Below are 23963 nucleotides of genomic sequence, written 5' to 3' on the forward strand. Positions count from 1 at the left end.
GTACCACACCCGACCTGTGTCCACTGGCTCCTCACCAATTCATGGGCCACCTGGTCTCTATAATGACCACACACACTGCCAGAACTCATCACAGCTTCCTTCCCAGATCACAGAAGTTCGTTTAGCTTCCAAAAGGCTACATCCACCTATGCATGGATTTTAACAAATGGAGAATACAGACAATATTTAGTCAAATAGAAAATCGCAGGTTCTCTTTGACAGAATCAGACCATCTGGGGAGCTGCTGCAAACAGAAGGCACAGAGTGTATAGTGTACACCGTGTATAGTGTACACTGTGTATAGTGTACACAGCACGTATAGTGTGTACACTCTGTGTATGGTGTACACTGCACACACTGTGTATGTACACACCACGTATAGTGTACACACCGTGTTAGTGCGTACACAACACACTGTGTATAGTGTACACACTCCCAAGAAAAAGCCACACACGGCATCCTCTCCAGCGCCTTCATCTGTCCATCACGGCCAGGCCGACAGAACACTGTGTCACCCACAGACGGGCGCAGTCCGCAAGGCGCCCACGGTGCCTCCTGCTGGACAGACCAGAGACAGCAAGGCGGCCGACTAGGACCAGCGCGCCTCTCCCATGAGGTCAGGACTCGTCCCAGGCGACCACCTACACACAGCAGCTAAGACGGGAATGGGTCACTGAATGACTAACACTTCCACTACTGAGGGGGGATAAACTGGGAGTCTGGGATTAACATATACACTCCACTATATATAAAACAGCCAATAAGGGCCTACCGAATGAACAGCACAGGGAACTCTGCTCACCTAAACTGAAAAACAATTTGAAAAAGAATGGATACTTGTACATGTATAACTGTATCACTCTGCTATACACTTGCAACAAACAAAACATTGTAAATCAACTAGAATCCAAAATAAAAACTAAAAAATTTCTTTAATTAAATTAAAACAATTTTAAGAGTTGTGTTTTTGGTCTGTGAAACATCATTTAAAGGAGCTTTATTACCTAATTTAAAGGAGATCTCACCTGCAAGATGGCTATGCATTTAGCTACCCACAAAAAAACCTTTTTTAAAAGAGCTTTTTACTACAGAAAAACCTACAAAAAAAAAATACTGGGGAGAGTAAAATGAGTTGCTACCTATGGAAGCATATACATGTCATCCGCTTCACCAATTATCAATAGGGACTTCCCTGGTTAAGAAGTCAGTGGTTAAGAATCCACCTTGCAATGCAGGGGACGCAGGTTCAATCTCTGGCTCGGGACTAAGATCCCACAAGCTGCGGAGCAACTGAGCCCCTGAGCCACAGCTACTGAGCCGCAACTAGAGAATCCACGCGCCACCCTGCATGACCCAAGGAAGATCCCACGTGCCGCAGGTAAGACCTGACACAGTCAGATGAATTAACGACAAACAGGAGAGGGGCGGGGAGGTTTTAAAAGGAGGGGATACATGTATACTTACGGCTGATTCACACTGTTGTACAGCGGAAACCAATACAACATTGTAAAGCAATGATCCTCCAATTAAAAACAAATTTTTTAAAAAAATTATCAACACAGACACCCCTGGTCCATCAAATCCCACCCAGTCTTTCTCCCAGAAATTGTGTCAATAAATCTCAGAAAGAACGTTACTTCATCCAGAAACCGTTCGGCACATGTCTCTAACAGTAAGGATTTCCTTAATATCGTGAAATACAGTGTTCGGATTCCGCAGACCACCTGCAAAAGTCTTTTCGCCTCCTCCCCCGTGAACCAACGCCCTGGAGTGCGGGTACCTCCCTCAGCCACCAGGTCTCTCCCCACCTTCACTTCCTCGCAATGTATCTGCTGAAGTAACGGGATCCTTTGTCTCGGGGTCTCCCAAAGGTGACCTCTGAGGACTGCATTCCCACAGTGTCATTTAGAATATCCCTAATGTTTCCAGGAAACTGGAAGCTGGATAAAGTCCACTGGTGAGATTTAAGCACATAAAGCCTGATCGTCTGTTTCAGTTAGCAGCCTAGACTGCATCACACCTTGGAACTCAAGTCTACTGAAGCAAAATTATTTCTATAAAAAGAATCTTCCACTCCTTAAATATGTTTTCCCTGTGGTATAGGCATAGTTCATACAAGTAAATGCCTGGTTCTTACTCTTTATTTCAAGTTTTCAAAATACTAAGTGGGTTCCTTAGACTCTTCTAGGACTGGGTGGCTGATGGATCAACAGGGGAAGGAGATACGGAGGGCAGCTTTATATTCCCCAACGTCTAGGTTCTGATGAGCCACGCTTTGAGTCAGGGGCATCATGAGAAAAGTGCAGCAGAGAGGAAAAATGCTCCGTTCTGACCACAGTTAGTCAAGGAAGTAGATACATTCGTCTAAATTTCTCTTATATTTTAGCTTTGTTGGTTCTGGTATATATTCTTTGGTTTACAGTTAGCAAATCTTTCTGGTAAGCCAGATGCTAATTGCTAAGGGAAAATTCGACAAAACTTGAAAAAAGCAAAAAGATTTTTTGCCTTTTAACAAAAATAATATGTTGGTTTTTCCTTCCTCCTTCAAGTGGTAAGTTAAAAAAAGAACACTCTGCAGAGAGAGTGTGATCTTGTTTCTCAAAAAAACTTACGATATAAATTGTATGTATGTGTGTGTGCGGAAATTAAAAAGTGTGAATGCATGGTTTCATACATTTTATGAGACACTGAAGGGAGAGTGTAAATAAACCATTTGCACCAGTTATCACCGGGAAAGCATGGTACAGAGAGCGAAACAACTGTGTCTTGATCTGTTTATTGCAACAAACTTGTGTTGCTTTCCAAACTAAAAGTGATGACTTTGCACAGCAATTTACACGCTACACAGTTTTCAAAGCCCCAAAATGATGGGAGATTCCTTTATTTCCAGATGCTGAAAGATCATCTCTGCCATGATAAGTTCGCAAAGAGACAAAGGAGAATTTCCCAGGCCTCCGTGGGCACTGCTGATGGGCTGATGAGTAAAGTGACAAAAGTCTACAAAACCACTTCATCAGCCACCGCAGGATAAGTGATTAGCTAACACCTTTTATTTTGCGCAGGAGGAGACCCTCAAAGGAAGAAGTGACCCTCTTTTTAGAGGCAGACAATAGGCCCTATATATCAGAAACATGCACTATAGCTTTGAAACGTTTCCACCTGCTTTCTTAAACAGAATTACAATGACTTAACTTACTAAACTCTCCATGGACTACACAGTCCATGGGATTCTCCAGGCCAGAATACTGGAGTGGGTAGTTGTTCCTTCCTCCAGGGCACCTTTCCAACCCAGGGATCGAACCCAGGTCTCTCACATTGCAGGCGGACTCTTTACCAGCTGTGTCCCCAGGGAAGCCTGGTATTTAAATAAGGTTTAAGACCTTTATTAAGAAATAAAGCAATTTATGGCTATTTATCCAAATGGCTCAACCAAAAAGCTACCACAACTTCAGTGACTGAGTCACTGGAGAAAGTGGAGGAAGAAAAGGTGAGAAGAAGGAAGGCAGAAGCTGAGCTGACGGACGGGTCACGCGGGCCCCTGCCACCCCATGGGCTCGATCCACAAGAAGGTGGGAGTTCACTGAAGACCACGGCACAAAGATATGGAAAGATAGTCCTCTGAGCCGTGACGGATGGATTCAAAACAAACCCGACTCCAACAGACTAGGGCATATTAATTCAGAACCTTTAAATGAAAATTTAAACATATCCTGCAGACACAGAATTTGGACATAGATTAGTCTGAAATCTACCCACTAGGCAAATAAATAGCAACACAGCACACAGTATGAATACCGTTTTTGGAGATGCTGTGGGATCTTAGTTCCCTGACGACCAGGGACAGAGCCCATGCCCCTGTTTGGAAGCTCAGAGTCCTCAGCACTGGACCACGAGGGAAGTTCCTATAACTACCTTTTTAAGGAAAAGAGAATCAAAGAGCTGTAATGATTCCAATAACACTAGTGAAATCGAAGGATGGTTCTCCTACATACAGTGTACCTCATTCAGATGTCATCTGTCAATCACATCCTTCCTGCATCCCTGGTCTTTCCATCATAGCAACAGTGTTTCATTGAAAGATCAACCCTTCTGGAGTTCAGGGTTTCTTTTGGGGGTGATAAAGATATTCTATATGTGATAATAGTATTGGTTGCTCAATTCAATGAATATTGTAAAAACCACTGAATTGTACATTTTAAACAGGTGAATTGTATGGTATGCAAACTGTTTATCTCAAAAAAGCTATTACAAAAAGAAAAAATAAACAGGGTATACTTAGTTCTCTATAAACGTGGTTTTTACAGAAACAAACATATAGACTATTTCATGTTTTAAATGGGATTTGACTATAGAAAGATGACACTTTCAAACAAGACTGCAGAAAAAGGACTTTCATGAGCTAAGTGTCTTAATTTCTTACACAGGAAAAGTCACAGAATCATTCTCTAAATTCAAGTAAAATCCAGCTTAATGCATGAAAAAGTACATTGTGTATTACAAATCTACATATTGATGTTAAAATGCAGCTTTAATTTATTTTAGCTTTCAATTTTGAAATTTCAGACTTACCAAAAAGAAGTCATAAAAGTCACATGAAGAATTCCCATATATCCCTTCATCTGCCCGCTCCAAATGTTAAGATCATTCTCTACTGTAATATTAGAAACCTACTAAAATGACATAAAATGACAAAATGATACAACAGAAAAAAAAACAAAAAAAATTATTAAAGAGTTTAAGAGATTAAACTAAAGTTTAACAGATTAAAGAGATTTCCATAAATCCCAAGGTTTCTTGGAGGCAGGATGAGATCAGAAGTCATCATGGGCCTTAATGGCGATACACTCTTTTAATGGCTTCTCTCTGGCTAACTACTAAAAGGGAATCCCAACTGCACCTGTAGACTGAATGCAGCTGCCAGGCGCTGATCACAAGATGCCCTAGAAGGATGCATTGGGTCCAGGAAATGAAATCTCACTGCTGTCCTACAGACAAGAGTTGGGGGCAAATATACTACTTGCTGCAGTCATAGCCACCCTGGTACCAAATGCCTTCAACCATGCAACACACAAGAGGATCCATCAGCATGCAGCGCGCCTTCAGTTCACACCACACCACGGTACCAGTCAATTACGTCTCCATAAAGCTGGAAGTTACTTGTGCAACTACTGAAAAATATAAGATACCTACACTTCACCTTCGAAGATTCATACGAGCATGGGCAGGGATCCTGGCATCTGAGGTTAAAAAAAAATCCATGAAAAAAGCAAGCTTGAACTCTCTCATAACAGCACTTAAAATTCCTTCCAACAATTTGGAAAAGGATTAACTGGGTTCTCACTGACACTTCAAGAAACAAGGTCTTACATCATAATCACTTTTAGCAAATAATTGTATACAGGAACTTGACTTACATATGAACTGACTACAGCTTTTGCTTTCAGTACTCACTGACGATTACTTCATGGATCTCACAGCCAAGCATCTGAAACCCCCAAAGCATTTTCTATTAGTTTCCCAATCTTCTGCCTCCTCAGGACACAAATATCAACCTGAGGCCATGGCGTGGAAACTTTCAAACAGGCTCACAGAGCTCCAAAGGGAGCAGCGGCTTTAGGGGCCGTCTTGTGTGGTCTGAGGGCGTGCCCTGCCCCGGCAAAGACCGCCCAGCAGAAACCAGGCTTTAAAAGCAGCTCTTCCAGGCTTCAGGACCAGAGCTGCCTTTGAAAGCCCTGCTCGCAGTCTCCTCTGCTCACAGCTCATGCCACGTCCCCCAACATCCTCTGCGTATGTCTCTCTCCCAGTCATACCTCTTTGAAGACAGGAACCCTGCCTTAACTCCTCAGACTCCCTTCTTTCAATGTCACTCACTCAAAAATGTCTGCTTAACAAGACAGTAAGGAAAAAAACAAAGTTGATTTTTTTTCTTGATTATTGTATTTGTTCAACAGCGACTTATTTTAATGCCTACCATGTCCTGTACCATGGGTAAAACAAATCTATGAGAGTAACACCTTTACAGAAAGTAGTTCCATCTTGCTTATCCTTAGGAATTTGGCACCTGTGGCCATGTGTTCTAATTTTGTCCTTAAATATTCCAGTCATATTCACAAAAACATTAATTCAGGCCTCAGCTCTCTGATCATTTACCTAATTATGTCAAAGCGCCTCTTCTCTCTGCCTGGATCAAGTCAACATGTCCCAGATTTTCTCTATGATCAATAAATTGAGAAAGAGAGAGAGAAGGCCTTAAAGGGGTCACGCTGTAAACTACCATTTCCCTCAAGAAACATGGTCTAATCTCACGAGGAACTCTCATTCTCGATCACCTACACTGTTCACCGTGCCAGAATGTACTCAGAGTAAGTACAAACCTAAGGTTTGAGGATATTTTTGTTATTATCATGGAAACTCCCCTCTAATGTAACTGAGCACTATAAATACACAAATTAATGATAATCCACCTGAACTGACAGTGAGTACAGTTCAACAATAGGAAGTCGCCCACCCGTCTAACCACCTGTTCCTTAAAGGCAAAACTTTTTCCAGCACGAGCACACATGCACACACAGACTTACACGCACACACACACAGACACACACACATGTGGTCCCAGGTGCCCTGCAAAGACACAGGGACACAGTCCTGGTCTGACCACTCCTGCCTGGACAGGAGACTCAAAGTGAAAGCCGCTCAGTCATGTCTGAGAGTCTTTGCGACCCCGTGGACTAGAGAGTCCGTGAAATTCTCCAGGCCAGAATACTGTGGTGGGCAGCCTTTCCCTTCTCCAGGGGATCTTCCCAACCCAGGGATCGAACCCAGGTCTCCCGCACTGCAGGAAGGTTCCAGGAGCCTCTCTGAAAATCACAGCCCAACTGTCCTGCGCCCCCCAGTGGCTACACTGAAAAATGCACGTCAGCAGGAGCAAAGCAAGCAGCACCTTCTCAAGACTATTTCTGATCAGACCACTGTAACAGCAATAGCATGTCTTCTCCCGGCCAGACACCCCCTCGGGTCACTGACCCCTGCCTTCGGTGCCACCACAGGCTGGGCCTGCCTTGCTCCCTGGCACCGCTGGTCTGGGGTCCCGGGCCGCAGGCTCAGGTCTCTGCTCCCCAGCCAGCCGCCCCACGGCTCCCAGCCGTTTGAGGCCAAGGACCCTGTTTCATCCAGCTTCATACTCCCAGCAAGCACACTCTCCAGCAGAGAGGAGATATCCAAATATTTGGTTTTTTTAAAAAAAAGGAAGAAAATTGGGACAGAAAGGGGGAAGGAAGGATGTTAGGGGAGAAGTGGGGACAAGGGAAGAAGCAGAAGACGACAAATTCAGATCCAGCAAAAACGCACGTGACCGCCGGCCCCGGACGCGGGACGGGCAGAGCCTGGCTCACCATGTGGAGGCAGCTGGGGTCCACACCGCGGAGACCCCATGACCCGGACAGCCCACGGCCTTACCCAAAGCTCCTCAGGTCGGGGGGGAAGCGCCCACTTTCACTGACATGAGACTTTCCAAAGGTCTCCACCGCCTTTGCCACCTCACAGCTCCTCCACTGTGGGTTTAAAACATAGTCTTCACTTCACAGATATGAACAGATATGGACACCGAAATGCCATCATTTAATGCAACGCATCACCGAAATGCGCGTGTTCTCTTCAACCACCATCCTAGAATTATAGAAAGACGTCACTGCAGGAGGAAATTAGGCAAGACTTACGACTTCCAAGAAAAGCGGTGAATCCCAACCAACCATCTGGCAGAAAGAATACAGGCCAGAGACCTATGCCAGGACATCAAGGGAAAGGCCGTGGCATCAAGGGATATGCAGAAGGGTGACACGCAAACTAAGGACTGAGTCGAGGCAGAGGTGTAAGGGGAGCAGAAGTCAGCCGGCCTCGAGAGCAGAGCTGCAGGGGTGGAGAAGGATGCATTCTGACACCTGCCGGTGTTTGGAGGCAGCACTAGACAGACCCCAGTTAGAGAAACTACCAGTGTCTGGAAGAAGACCCTTGGGGTCTGGATGAGACCTTAATTCCTGATCCCTGACAACCAACAGCAACGTCGACTTTCTTCAGCAGGAAAAAAGGCATCTGTCCATTCAAAGAAAACACCTAAACTGATCACTTAAAAACACCTGCCAGATACAGAGAACAGATTGGTGGTTGTCAAGGGGGAGGAGGGGGTGCAGGGAAGGACTCAGAGTCTGGGATTAGTCCATGCAAACGGGCACATACCGGATGGATAAGCAGGGTCCTGCTGTAGAGCACGGGGGGCCAAATGTTTTATCCTGGGAGAAACCAGCCATCTGAGCGCAGAGATCCAAAGAAGGGCAAGGACAGGTAAGAAAGCCTTCCTCAGGGATCAACACAAAGAAACAGAGGAAAACGACAGAATGGGAAAGACTAGAGATCTCTTCAAGAAAATCAGAGACACCAAGGGAACATTTCATGCAAAGATGGGCTCAATAAAGGACAGAAATGGTATGGACCCAACAGAAGCAGAAGATATTAAGAAGAGGTGGCAAGAATACAGAGAAAATCTATACAAAAATATCTTCAGTACTCAGATAACCACAATGGTGTGATCACTCACCTAGAGTCATACATCCTGGAATGTGAAGTCAAGTAGGGCTTAGGAAGCATCACTACGAACAAAGCTAGTGGAGGTGATGAAATTCCAGTTCACCTATTTCAAATCCTAAAAGATGATACTATGAAAGCGCTCCACTCAATACGCCAGCAAATTTGGAAAACTTAGCAGTGGCCACAGGACTGGAAAAGGTCAGTTTTCATTCCAATCCCAAAGAAGGGCAATGCCAAAGAAATGTTCAAATGACTGCACAATTGCACTCATCTCACATGCTGGCAAGTTAATTCTCAAAATTCTCCAAGCCAGGTTTCAACAGTATGTGAACTGTGAACTTCAAGATGTTCACGCTGGATTTAGAAAAGGCAAAGGAACCAGAGATCAAATTGACAACACTCAATAGATGATCAAAAAAGACAGTTTCAGAAAAACATCTACTTCTGCTTTACTGATTACGCCAAAGCCTTTGACTGTGTAGATCACAACAAACTGTGGAAAATTCTTCAAGATATGGGAATACCAGACCACCTGACCTGCCTCCTGAGAAATCTGAATGCAGGTCATGAAGCAACAGTTAGAACCAGACATGGAACAGACTAGTTCCAACTCGGGAAAGGAGTAGGCCAAGGTTGTATATTGTCACTCTGCTTAGTTAACTTCTGTGCCGAGTATATCATGCAAAATCCTGGGCTAGATGAAGCACACGCTGGAATCAAGATTGCTGGGAGAAATATCAATGACCTCACAAACACAGATGACACCACCCTTAAAATAGAAAGTGAAGAGGAACTAAAGAGCCTCTTGATAAAAGTGAAAAAGGAGAGTGAAAAAGCTGGCTTAAAACTCAACATTCAAAAAACTAAGAACATGGCATCCAGTCCCATCACTTCATGGCAAATAGATGGGGAAACAGTGGAAACAGTGGCTGACTTTATTTTGGGGGGGCTCCAAAATCACTGCAGATGGTGACTGCAGCCATGAAATTCAAAGACACTTGCTCCTCGGAAGAAAAGCTATGACCAACCTAGACAGCATATTAAAAAGCAGAGACATTTCTTTGCCAACAAAGGTCCATCTAGTCAAAGCTATGGTTTTTCCAGTAGTCATGTACGGATGTGAGAGTTGGACCATGAAGAAAGCTGAGCACCAAAGAATTGATGCTTCTGAACTTTGATGTTGGAGAAGACTCTTGAGAGTCCCTTGGACTGCAAGGAGATCCAACTAGTCAATTCTCAAGGAGATCAGTCCTGGGTGTTCATTGGAAGGACTGATATTGAAGCTGAAGCTCCACTACTTTGGCCACCTGATGTGAAAAGCTGACTCATTTGAAAAGACCCTGATGCTGGGAGGGATTAGGGGCAGGAGGAGAAGGGGACGACCGAGGATGAGATGGTTGGATGGCATCACCGACTTGATAGACATGAGTTTGAGTAAGCTCCGGGAGCTGGCGATGGACGGGGGGCCTCGCGTGCTGCAGTCGATGTAGTCGCAAAGATTCAGACATGACTGAGCAACTGAACTGAACTGAGGAACCAACATGAAAAAAAATAGGAAAAAGAATGTGTTTCTGTAAAACTGAGTCACTTTGCTGCACAGCAGAAATTAAACAACATTGTAAATCAGCTACAATTCAATAAAACAGAATAAAAACACCTGAAACAGTTCCTCTCAGAACTTACTAAATTTGGTTTGGGATCTGCTGTTTTTCGTGAGCTGCTTGTGGGCAGAGAAAATCTGATCCTAGGTACTTGTCCTGCTCAGCGGGGCACGCACACCACAACTTCCCAGCACCAGAACCTGCCAATCACGAGCACTGCAGAAGTGAAACCTTGCATTCGAAGATTCACTAACTGAAGCACCATTCCACATTTGCTGAAACCGTACTCGCCTGAGACTTTTAAGTCAAAGGCAACTTACTTCTTCAAGGTAGAAAAATATCTCTTTTTATAGATAAATCAATCACAACAAAGGCAAATACCATGATGCCCAGATCCTCAATGTCACTGACAATGAATTGCCTCTTATAATATTCATTCTTTTGACACTCGTTTGACGCCTACTACATGCCAAGTACCTACCAGCCCAGGTAATAGGATCCACAGGTCGGTAAACCGATCTGCTTTCAAGTCCTGGCTATGGTGTTGCTCTGGAAGACAGCACCATGTCTAAAGTCTGAAGTCTCTCATTGCAGACACACAGGCCTTTCTCCGTCATTGCCGCATTTCTCTTTTCATCGTCCTTACACTCAGGGAAATCCCAGTTCTCTTAGCTGAGACACACAGTGGGTGACTTTTGTTTAGAAAGTCTAACGAATGAGTGGTTCTGCCTCTATTTCGACTCAGCTGCTGCTCCTAAGCTACTCGTAAGTTACACAGTCAGGAAGACTCACTACCACCACACGCAGCTGCACCGTGTCAGAAATCAATACATTCTGTCAAACATTAATCTTGGTTTGGTTTAGATTTTGACTTGGTCTTACAAGGTCCTGAGTTTAAGGATCAGATGGGACCGAACGGACTGGCACTCAGCCTCCTTCCATATAACTAACGCTCTGTACGGCACCGTTTATCATTCACTCACTTATTCATTTTTTGAAATGAAACGTATTGAAAACCTACAATGTTTTATCTGCCTGAAGACACATTAGCCAACAAAACAAAGAACTCTGCTATTTGGAATTAAATTCTAAGCAGAGAGAGAGAATAAGTGATAAAATAAACATAACAAATAAGTAAGTAGATAGGGTTTTGAAGGTGATGACAGTTATGAAGAAAAGAGCAGGCTAAGAGAGGCTGAGCAAGTATAGAGTTTAAAGGAGAGAAAGGGGGTCAAGCGGAGATCTCAGATAAAATGACCACAGGATCCTTGGTGGGAAGGTTGCATGTGAACAGGATCTGAAATAGACAAAGGAGCAGCAGCCCGGCAGACCTCGCGGAAGACATTCAAAGCCAGGAAAGCAGCCCAGCTCAGGACTTTCAGTGTGACCCTCACTGCAGTGGGAAAACAGAGGCGGCACTTGGCCAGAATAACAGATCAGACTTGAGTTTTAAAAGATCACCACAGCTGCCATATTGAAAACCTGGTACTTAACAAAGAGCGTTTAACGAGTGCTGATTTTTCCTTTGGCCACGCTGGTGTGTCTTGCAGGGTGCCAGCTCTCCAGTTGGGGCACACAGGCTTGGCTGCCCCCCGGCACGGGGAATCTTAGTCCCCCGACCAGGGACAGAACCACACGGCCTGCACTGGAAGGCGGATTCTTAACCGCTGGGCCACCGGGGAAGTCTGCAAGGGCTTAATTCTTCAGATACAAAAAATCATTCCAGCCCAAAACAGACGACATAACCCTGAAAAAGAACAAGGCTGAAGGACTGACATCGTTAGGACAGCGAGGTGGTGGTGAGGAAGCAGACAAGCAGGTCAATAGAAATGAACAGGGAGCCCAGAAATAGAACGACACAGATCTTGACAAAGCAGCAGAGACAACCCAGCAGAGAAACGATAGTCTTTGCAACAAATGGTGCAGGAACAACTGGACACCCACAGGCCGAACAAGTGAATCTAGGCACAGATGTCTCACAAAAATTAACTGAAAATGGACCCCAGGCCTAATGTAAAACTATGAAACTCCTAGATGATAACACAGAATAAACCTAGGTGACTGTGGATCGGGTGGATGACTTTGTAATAAATAACTTTATAAATAAATGATGACTTTATAAAAAACACAGTCCCCGAAAGAGAAAAGCAGTAAGTTGGACTTCATTAAAATCAAAAACTTCTGCTCAGCAGAAGATACTGGAAAGAGAAGGAAAGGACCAGGCACAGAATGAGAGAAAACATTATGCAAAATATGCCTTTGAAAAAAGACTTTTATGCAAAATAGACAAGAGACTCTTAAAACTCAACAAGAACTAAGCAAACAAGCCAACTGAAAAGTAGTAAAAGGTCTGAACAGACACCTCTCCTAAGGAAATGTACAGATGGCAAGTAAGCTAAGCACATGAAAGGGTGCTCCAGGTCGCATGTCATCAGGAAACGGCAAAGCAGGACAATGAACTGTCCCTGCACACCTATTCCAAGAGCCCAATCCAAAACACCAGACACCACCAAGTGCTGCGAAGAGGGTCAACCAACAGAAATCCTCAGTAGCTGTTGACAGAAAGGCAAAAAGCAGAGGCACTCTGGAAGACAGGTTAGCAGTTTCTTATCAAGCTAAACTTTCTCACCACGCAAACCATAAACCATGCTCAGAAGTATTCACTCAAATGAACTGAAAACTCAGGTCCACATACAACATGCACATGAATGTTTACAGCAGCTTCATTCAGACTCGACAAAAATCAAAAGCAACCAGGATGTCCTTCAGTAGGTCAATGAATAAACATCCATCCAATGGAGTATTATTCTGCAATAAGAAAAAAGTGAGTGAACAGGGTTAAACTTTATTCTTTTTTTATTTTAGATGCTAAGAAAAGAAAAAGAAGAAAAAATGAGGGACTTCCCTGGTGGTCCAGTGGCTAAGACTCTGTACTCCCAATGCAGGGGGCCCAGGTTCGATCCCTGGTCAGGGAACTATTAATAGACCCCACATGCCACAAGTCAAGACTCCACAAGCCACGACTAAGAGCCAGTGCAGCCAAATAATGAATCAATGTTTTTTTTTTAAGAAAGAAAAAGTGAGCTACCACGCCACGAGAAGGAAAGGATGCGAACAAAGCCAATTTGAAAGAGCTACATGGTTCCAACTATGGAACGTTCTGGAAAAGGCAGAGCTATTGAGACAAAAAAAAGGCCAGTGAGGGCAGGGAGGAAGAGAGGGGTAAACAGGTGGAGGACAGGGGACTTTTAGGGCATTTGTCAGACCCCAAAGAGCTTTACAACACCTAAACTATTGATTGTGCTTAATCCTAACATATCCATATTGGTTCATCAAGTAAAATCAATATGCCACAAATACAAAATGTTCACTGAACAATAAGGAAAACTGTGGGGGAGAACAGGGTATGTGGGAACCCTATGGACCTTATGCCCAACTCTTCTGTGAACTTAAAGCTACTCTAAAAGCCTATTCATTTAAAAAATTATCCCTGCCCTCAAAATGCTTACTCTCATTTACTTTGTTATCCACTTCCCACCCACCCACTTCTAAAACGGAGTTCCGATGAAATACAGATAAGGAATCTAAAAGTGGAAATAAAATAACAAAAGCCACGAGAAAGGTAGGCAACACAAGTATTACACAACTTCAAGCAAAAGAGTTCCTTTTCAACATTCCTTCGCTGACTTCCCTCCACCGAACCCCACCACATCTGTCATCTCCTCACGCGCCGATCTGCCCGTCACAGCACCTACTCCAGCCGTAACTTTCCAGGTGTCTGATGATCTCATTGACGCCTGCCCATGTCAGACTCCGTAAGAGCAGGTGAAGGAGTTAGAGGGCGCCACAGTAATAGGAAGCCTAAGTCTGCAAACAGACTGAGGTGCAGAAAAGTTCAGCAATGAAGTTTCAACTTAAAACTGGCAGAGCCAGGATTTCTGCACCTGGACTGTTAGACCCCAACACTGTGTGGTCTCAGTGTTACACAAAAAGTGTGATAAAATTTTTGTGCTATATGTTACCTTCAAGCTGTCAGAGGTAGCAATACGATAACCATAACACACAGCTATAAGACAGATAACCAACAGTGACCCACTGTACAGCACAGGGAACTCTATATTCTCTAACCTATACAGGAAAAGAATCTGAAAAAGAGTGGATTCATGTATATGAATAACTGGATCACTTTGCTAAACACCTGAAATTAACTCAACATTATAAATCAACTATGCTCCAATAAAAATTTTTAAAGAATAAAACAAACACAACTTAGTGGTCAAGGTAGAAATCAGCCTAATTTAACCAAAAAAGACCATAACTGCTCCTAATTTCAAAGCCAGTCAATAAATTAAAATGCAGAGTGTGGGACACCCTGTTTCATTCCCCGCATCTCCCCAGAGCCGGGCCCCTGCTGCTGGGACGTGCTCTGACGGCAGAGTGCGTTACTCCATCTACTGAGTCCTGCGACGTAACGAGGGTTTGAAAAGATGAACTAGACTGCTACCCACACTAGTTTTTGCTATACCCTTAAAGTGGGGCTCTGGGTAAAACCTGCCGTCTTGTAAACATGGAAACAAAGAAATAATCAGCCAGGAAACTGAATTATTGAGGAGTAAGTTAGGAGCTAGAGAAAGGAACGCTCTATTTATAAAATCTCTCTGGACTATATGCACACAGCCTTAGAGCTACCACATCCCAGAATAATTTAACTTTTAAAAGGACTCTGGCCATACAATTACCAGGAGAGATCTTAACAGCATTCCTGTTAGATAATAAAGTCTCTTCAAAAGGGAAGAGAATGATAAACATTACCTAGGAAAACTGGGTGTTATTTTAGAAGCTCAGAAATTCTCTTCCATGGGGCCCCAATTTAGACAAACACTAATCCTCACACCAGCTATGTGACTAAAATTGTCTGCAAAGAGCAGTTGTTCAACTGACGTTGTGGCTGCCTCCGTAATGTCATAGTTAAAAAATGTGGTGTCATTTAAGGGAACGCTAGAATTTTTTGAACCTAGAGAAGTAAAACATCTAAAAACATTAAACTGCAAAAATTGTTATTTCTAGCAATTCTAAATATATAAATAATCATCAAAGAAGTACAAAAAGTATGGGTCAAAATACTCAAGTACATGTTTTGGTTTTGAGTTTTCATGGGAAAAATGCTGGGACTCCATTTTCAGAAATGTAGAAATATCTGCACACAAACTATACACGCAAAACAAGATCCATCACAACTAGAGGACAAAACTGCGTTAAACACCGAGGGTCATTAATAGCTGGAGATCGTAGGTTTCCCCAAGAATCTGATAAATTCAGCGGGCTTTCTTCCAAGTGCACACAGAAGGTGAAAACAAACACAAAATTTTACCTACATGCTTAAGGAGGGTATGACCTTTTAACCTCAGCTTAAAAACTTCAAACCTGGAGAGAAACCCCACTGCAAGATCACATCAGAGTCACGAGGCTCCTGCCCTGGCCGGCAAGCACAGGGGCAATGACTTACACATTAAGCAGGAAATAATCCAGCGAGAAAGGAATACCAACATGACTAATAAAACGCACTCTGAAAGGGAAATCAGAAAGGAAGCAGGGAAAAGTTGCACCTCATACCATGGGTCAGGCTATTTTAAACACAAGCATTGGGCCAGGTGAAGAGAGCTGAGCCATCCAAATCTCAGCATTTAAATAGCATAATTTTAGACGTTTAGCCAACTTCTGTTCTATAAGCACTTAATCCTTTGGTAAAACCAAATGTCAGATGTATATATATTAAGAGACACCGGGTAAATTTTCAGTATAACATCTGAATTCTTTTACAGCAGGGAAAATAAAATTCACAGAAGACTTAATTAATTTAATAGCTGAATCATGACAAGTTGCTTGCGATGCCGTTTTTACACAATGACGCTCCGTGTGCTGGGGCCCACAGACTGGTAGGCATGGCTGAACCGACCCTCCGCAGCCCTGCCTTGTCCGCTACTCACTCTGCAGCCTCCTGACACAGATCAAGGCACTCACTGCCTTGCAGCCTCTCAAGTCTAAAAGACTATAAAATTAAGAGAATGAACAACATGCTCTTTAAAACTCCAGAACTGTTTTAATTTTCATTCCATGAGGATATCACAAGTGAACAATGAGTCAGTGGAACAGAACAATCAGAATCACGAATAATTCTGTCCCAGGGGGACTACGCTGGCAACACAGACAGGGGCCAGAGTGCCAGAAGGCACAGCCAAGGCGTGTGTTCTCTCAGCCACTGCGGCGGCTGCCCCCATCCAGTACCCTTCGGAGTCACCCCCACAGTCCCCATTTCTGGGGTTCACACCCATGCAGTCTCTTCCATCATGGGATCACCTACACAAACCAGAAACGACACGTCTCTCTGGGGTCAGAGCATAGACGACAGGGGCCTCCTGCAGGGTCCACTCTCTGCCCCACCACCCCCCACCTCAGTCTCCGGTGGCCCCGCTGGGAGCACCTGCAGCTTCAGGACAGGCGAGCACGGAGGCTCCCAGGGACAGGTAAGCACAGAGGCTCCCAGGAACAGGCAAGCACAGAGGCTCCTGGGAACAGGCAAGCACAGAGGCTCCCAGGGACAGGTAAGCACCTGCAGCTTCTGAACAGGCGAGCACGGAGGCTCCCAGGGACAGGTAAGCACAGAGGCTCCCAGGGACAGGTAAGCACAGAGGCTCCCAGGAACAGGCGAGCACGGAGGCTCCCAGGGACAGGTAAGCACCTGCAGCTTCTGAACAGGTGAGCACAGAGGCTCCCAGGGACAGGTGAGCACGGAGGCTCCCAGGGACAGGTAAGCACCTGCAGCTTCTGAACAGGTGAGCACAGAGGCTCCCGGGAACAGGTGAGCATGGAGGCTCCCAGCGACAGGTGAGCACCTGCAGCTTCCAGACAGGTAAGCACGGAGGCTCCCAGGGACAGGTGAGCACTGAGGCCTCCGGGGACAGGTGAGCACTGAGGACTCTGAGGACAGGTGAGTACTGAGGCCTGGGGGCAGAGACCCAGAGCACCCACAGAGCCTGGAGACCCGGACCACAGGCTCCCAGCCAAGCTACCCCCAGACTCCTGGTGAGACAGTAGAGGATGCCCATTCAAAGCTTCTAGGGTGTTGAGTGATTTGTTATACAGAACACTACAGCACCATGGACGGATCTAGAGATGATCCCACTAAGGAAGTCAGATGGGGAAAGACTTGACACCATTTGATATCACTTATACATGGAATCTTAAAAAATGATACAAATGAACTTCTCTACAAAAGAGAAACAAACCCACAGACACAGAAAAGAAACTTAATGGTTACCAAAAGGGAAAGGTCAGGGAAGAAAGAAACTAGGAGTTCAGGATTAAAATATACACGACTATATATAAAACAGATAACCCAACAAGGACCACACAGCACATGGAAATATATTCAGTATCTTCTAATAATCTGCCGGGAGCCAGCACGGGAGATCCCACCCAGGACAAACTCATGAGAGACCCGATGGGCAAGGCGAGTCAGGTCTCAAGGGGTCCTCTGCCTGAGCATCTACCCCGAAACCAAAATCTGTCTGTTTACTGTCTGCTATACTATACTCTTCTGACATTACAGGGAGCTATCCCCGACCACCTTTCTCTGGAAAAAGTTAAGTTAGAGCTCCAACTGGTCTCCTGCATATGAAAGGAACGTTTCAGCTCAAATCCCTCTGATGGCTCTCTAACTTGCCTGACAGTTGGAGACTTTTACAACTTGTGATTGTTTACAGCACCCCCAACCGTGAGAGGCACGAAGCTTAAAACATCTTAAAGATATAGAGCCTTTCAGAGCTAAGAATTAGTTTGATTGTTGAGTTAATGTTTACCGCCAGGCCTCCATATCCTTTATCTTTTAGGCACCTGGGAGAATATTAATCAATGTAAATGGGATACAGAAATAGGAATATAGTAGTTTTGATGTTAGCAACACTAGACTTTTTGAGTTAATGAATTTTCTCTTTGTTATAAATCACTGTACTCCTCTTTGTTATAAATTGTTGTGTCCTTGCTATGTAAGAATGTAACTTTATTTAGTGCTTTCTGAGAGTGGCACCAGACTTTGGGAAGAACAACACTATTACCCTTATGAGAAAAGGGCCGTAAAATGTTAACTGGCCTTCTGGCCAGATGATGTAAATTACCTAAGACTTGTGTATACAGCTAGGTATGCAGAGAGACAGCCTGGTCTCAGTAAGAGTCAGGGCTGCTGACGCTGCATAATTTTGTATTATCCATTGATCTCTATGTACAACCAAAACTGGGATGACCCAGAGAGATGATATGGAGAGGGTGGTGGGAGAGGGGTTCAGGATTGGGAACTCATGTACACCTGTGGTGGATTCATGTCAATGTATGGCAAAACCAATACAGTATTGTAAAGTAAAAAAATAAAATTTTTTTTAAAAAAAGCTTTTCTGGACAATAAAGGATGGGCCAGTCACTGGAAAGACTGGTTTCCCCCGTGTCGAATCTCTCTCTCTCTCTCTTTCTCCCTCTCCCTCCCTCTCCTTTTCAGGCTGAATTCCCATCTGGGGCGTGGAAGCTCTCCAAGTCTACTTACTTGCCCTGGCTTCTAAGACCCACACGAGAGGGAGCCCAAAGTGGGGCACCCTCCGCTATTCAAGTGGGCGCCGGTGGCCTAACGTAGATGGTGCAAGTTCCTTGTCTTGGAACTTTATTGGTTTTCTATGTAAACCAAGTTATTCAGCATCTTTTCTCCACTAAATTTTCCTACTACACTATTTTTTCCTAATCTCTCTTTATATTTCTAAATAAATAAGTTTTTCCTCGCCTGCTCTGTCCACCCTTCGAGTTCCCTGGATCCACCGGGGCTGGACCCCGGCAATAATCTATAATGGAAAAAACTCTGGAAAAGAATACAGATACAGACATACAAATTCTGGAAAAGAATATGTATCTACATAAATACGTAGATATATATATTAGTCACCAAGTTGTGTCCGACTTTTGTGACCCCATGGACTGTATAGCCCACCAGGCTCCTTTGTCCATGGGGTTTCTCAGGCAAGAACCCTGGAGTGGGTTGCCAGGGATCAAACCCAAGTCTCCTGTATTGCAGGCAGATTCTTTACTGCTGAGCCACCAAGGAAGGCATATATAATAGATATATATTATATAATAGATATATGTATATATGCATATATGAAACTGAATCACACTACTGTATACTTGAAACCAACACAACACTGTAAATCAACTACACTTCAGTAAGAACTTTCTGTTATACAGTAAATCAGATAACCGGTACAGCTATCTCCTGGGCCTTACAAGCGCTTGGTCACCCCTGAGCTTTTCCTCCAGGGTCGTCCAGTATAACCGCCCCCCACACACTTCTTCACCTCCTCTCCCCCGCCCAGACCTGGCTCCCCTGTATCTCACCACTACAAATGCCACAGAAGCCTGCACCCAACACACAAAAGGCTGCCTTCTACACACCTCTGAACCAAGGACCCCAAGCTCAAATGTACACAGGAGACGTGCAGGCAGGGTCGATGGCCATGGGGAGGTGGGCCACGTTCACGCCGACAGGGTGAGGCCTGCTTCAGGGGCGTCTCCCGCTCAGCTTCTGCCAGCTATCACCATGGACCACGTGGGCCCAGAATCACTGGGTGGCCTGTTCAAGAGGAGTGTAAACTCTGAAATTTTAAATAAAATTTCCCAACTTCTAAATATTGGTTTAAAATTTTACAGCAGTTCATGAGATACACTCCCTTATTCAGCCTGTGAGCTACCAGTTCCCAGTGTCTACCCTGGATGACTCTTTCTCAAATTTTTCTCTCATCCACATTCCCCTGCTCACAATCTCCAACCTACCAGCTGCCTAACTGAGACAGTCACTCCGCAAGCTTTGACACACCTCTTCCCAGGACCCCTGCTTACCCCTCAGCACTCTGGTCTCCTTCTGAATGTCCTATGTCAGCAGACGGACCTCCCAACTCTCCCTGGAAGAACCCTGCACCTCCCATTCCCAACGTTCTGGTCCACAGCCCATCCACATCTACTCAGTATTCTGTGATAGCCTACAAGAGAAAAATCTTTTTTGAAAATGAATATATTATATGTGTGACTGATTCATTCTGCTGTATACCTGAAATACAACACTATACATAAACTATACTCCAATAAAATGTTTAGAAACTAAAAAAGTAAAACCGAACAAAATGTCACTTCCTCCAGCAAAGCCTCCTGACTCCCAGCCATCTTCTGAAGTCCTGCAGCAGAGAACTGTGAGGACATTAATGCAATCATCCACCCCAGTTCAGGTCAGTGACTCTCACTGCCATCTTGAACTTGCATTTGAACTTGGCATATTCACTCAGCTTTTCAAACCTGAGTGAAACCTGTACCTTGTTCAGGTTTTTTCCCTTGGGCTCCAAAACCTGTATATTCTTTTCCTGGGCACCAAAATCACTGCAGACGGTGACTGCAGCCATGAAATTAAAAGACACTTGCTCCTTGGAAGAAAAGCTTTGACAAATTCAGGGTATTAAAAAGCAGAGACATCACTTTGCCTACAAAGGTCCATACAGGCAAAGCCATGGTTTTTCCAGTTGTCATGTACTGATGTCACACTTGGACTATAAAGGAGGCTGAGTAACAAAGAACTGATACTTTTGAACTGTGGTGCTAGAGAAGACGCTTAGAGTCTCTTGGACAGCAAGATCAAACCAGTCAATCCTAAAGGAAATCAACCCAGCATATTCACTAGAAGGACTGATGCGGAAGCTCCAATACTCTGGCCGCCTGATAAGAGAGCCAACTCATTGGAAAAGATGCTGATGTTGGGAAAGATTGAGGGCAGGAGAGAAAGAGGGCAACAGAGGATGAGATGGTTGGATGGCATCACCGACTCAATGGACACAGGTTTGAGCAAACTCAGGGAGATGGTGCAGAACTGGGAAACCAGGCATGCTGCAGTCCACGGGGTCGCAGAGTCAGATACAGTTGGCCAACAACAAATATTGTTCAGGAATGATTCTGTGATATTGTTTGTATGATACTTTGAATTCAGCGCATTCATAACCAAAACATGCAGACGTCCTCATTTACTGTACTGTGTTGTAAAGATTATACAAAGACGAGACACAATCCCTGACCTCAAAAAGCTCACAGATTCTTAGGAACAGGAGATGCAAACAGTGGGATCAATGCTGAGGGTCACAGATGCATCAACAATGGAGCTCTTTCAGGAAGGAAAGAAAGAAGCGATTACAGCTGAATCACAACTACAATGAGGCACCTCAGGCTGGGCAGAATGGCAATCACTGAAAAATCTACAAACAACAAACGCTGGAGAGGGCGGGGAGAAGAGGCACTCCTTCAGCACTGTCGGTGGGGATGTATGGATGTAAACTGGTGCAGCTACCATGGAGAACAGTACAGAGGCCCCTCAAAAAACTGAAAATAGAGCTATCATATGAACTGGCAATCCCACTCCTGGGCATATATCCAGACAAAACTAATTCAAAAAGATACATGAAACCCCAAAGTCCACTGCAGCACTATTAACAACCTTACAGTAATCAAGACACGGAGACAACCCGAATGTTCGTTGACAAAGAGATGGCTAAAGATGTGGTACAGACAGCGAAATATTACTCGGTCATAAAAAGGAACGGAACAATGCCATCTGCAGCAATGTGGACGCAACTGAAGATGATCGTACTGAGTGAAGTCAGAAAGATACCACACATCACCCACCTGGAGACTCTAAACTACGACACAAATCCATCTATCTGTGACTCAGAAACATACGCCAAGACACAGGGGACCACCGAGCGGTCGGCAGCAGGAGGGACGGAGTCCACGTTAGCAGATGCAAACTGCTGCATACAGGACGGTGACAGGCGAGGGCCTACTGTGCAGCACAGGGAGCTATGCTCAGGACGCTACAGGAAGCTACGCTGGAAAGAGCTCACAAAGAATGTGCGCGGGCATATACACACGCGCGTGACTGCCTCACTGCTGTACAGCAGAAAGTAGCACAACACTGGAAATCACCTATATTTCAATTCTACAGAAGGTGAAGGCTGAGCTGGGCTGGAACTCGTCAACAGTTACCCCCAATAAGGAAGCCTCCCCAGCCTCGCTCAGCCAGGAGGGGGCCTCTGGGCACTGCCCACTTCGCCCAGCTGGGGCATCCTTGCATCCCATCGGTGATATAAACTGCTTTGTTATTTAACCTCAAATGTCTCATTCTTACCTCTAAACAAAACTGTAACCGTCACAATTATCCATATAATGGGTGCAAGGAACTATTACACCTATTAACTGAAAGCCAGTCTAACATTTTATATGATTCCAAAATACCAGAACCACTCTTAAAATGGAAGAGTTGAAAGGCCCAGTGCTGAGATCTGAGTTTCTCAAACTGTCTTCAAAAAAAGGCGCCAAGGCTCCTGGGAGAAATGGCTGATTCAAAGGGTGGGGCAAGGAAGACACAAAATAAGCCTAGAACATTCAGTAACATCAGAACAAAAGAAAGTGCTCAAAAAACAAGGCAGGGGCACGGGTCAAAGGCATACAGACACACAGCTCCTGAAGGACCTCCCAGCAGTTAATGGCTTTTAATTTTCTGAGTGAAAAAGAGGGCCCTGAACATAAGCTTTATACTAAGACTTTATACTAAAGTCTTCGGTTAGTACTGAAGTTGTTCTTTTTTTTACGGGGGAGGAGGGGGTCTGCCCTGGGTCTTTGTTAGGGCGTGCAGGCTTGGTTGCCCCTCAGTATACCGGGTCCCAGTTCCCGCATCCCCTGTACTGGAAGGCAGATTCTTAACCACTGGACCACCAGGAAAGTACCCTAAACTACTCAATTTTATTTTGAAAATCTTTCGAAAACCTTTCTTGCTCACTAAACCCCCTTTATCACATCCAAAGATTTTATTTTGAATAGCATTCATTTTATTTTGAATCGCATTACAAAAACAAATAGTCTCTTCAAAGGTCAGAGTCAAATCAAGACCTGGAGGAAAGTTAAGTTTCGAGGTTATAGACACCGTGACAGTTTCATCTGAAACGCTAACAGTTAGGGCAGCAGAACATCCAGGTAAATACTAATGTGCACACACAGGGTCCTTCTGCTTCACACAATAAGCTACTAGAAATTGAGAATGAAGGCCTTCCCTGGTGGTCCGGGGGCTAAGACTCCGTGCTCCCAGTGCAGAGGGCCCAGGTTCGATGCCTGGTCAGGGAACTAGATCCCACATGCTGCAAGTAAGACCTGCTACAGTCAAATAAATAATAAATATATCTTTTAAGATAAGTTAAGAAGGAACCCTGATCATCTTCAAGCAGAGGTGAGCATGCACCTTTACTGCTGATTGTTTTTTTCCCGGCAATGGCCCCCAATACTTAACCTGAATGAACTGTGGTTTCTCTACACAAACTGTCATTGGCAGGGAATTCAACTGAGAAATGTAAGGCCTAAGAAAGCAAGGCATCCATGTCTTCAGAAGAGCCAGCAACTAGGAAACCCTTGTCCAGACTTTAAACCAATTCAGAAGTGGAATAAAACAGATGAGCACTAACAGCAATACTGCAATTGGACGGATACGAGGGGAGGAGGGAGAAGGCAAACAGGAGCCCAAGCTGGGGACACTGACCACCCCCAGCTCAAAAGGCTGACCCCCCCCCAGCCACAGGCCCTAGGTGTCCCTGGGGTGAGGGTGGGGTCCCTGAGCACTTGCAGCCAGGGGGCCGCTTCTCATCAGAAACTCACCAGTCAGGC

The 23963-nt window shown here is 44.7% G+C and overlaps 1 protein-coding gene and 1 non-coding gene across 13 annotated transcripts in view; one reads left to right on the forward strand and one right to left on the reverse strand.

The window, feature by feature from the left end:
- DST (dystonin) overlaps positions 1–23963 on the reverse strand; it is a 514228-nt gene that overhangs the window by 316325 nt on the left and 173940 nt on the right. The window lies entirely within an intron of this gene.
- TRNAG-CCC lies at positions 13084–13156 on the forward strand. Its single transcript has one exon. It is a non-coding gene; the product is annotated as a tRNA-Gly (tRNA).

Source organism: Oryx dammah, unplaced genomic scaffold, assembly GCF_014754425.2.
Source record: "Oryx dammah isolate SB20612 unplaced genomic scaffold, SCBI_Odam_1.1 HiC_scaffold_11, whole genome shotgun sequence".
NCBI lineage: Eukaryota > Metazoa > Chordata > Mammalia > Artiodactyla > Bovidae > Oryx > Oryx dammah.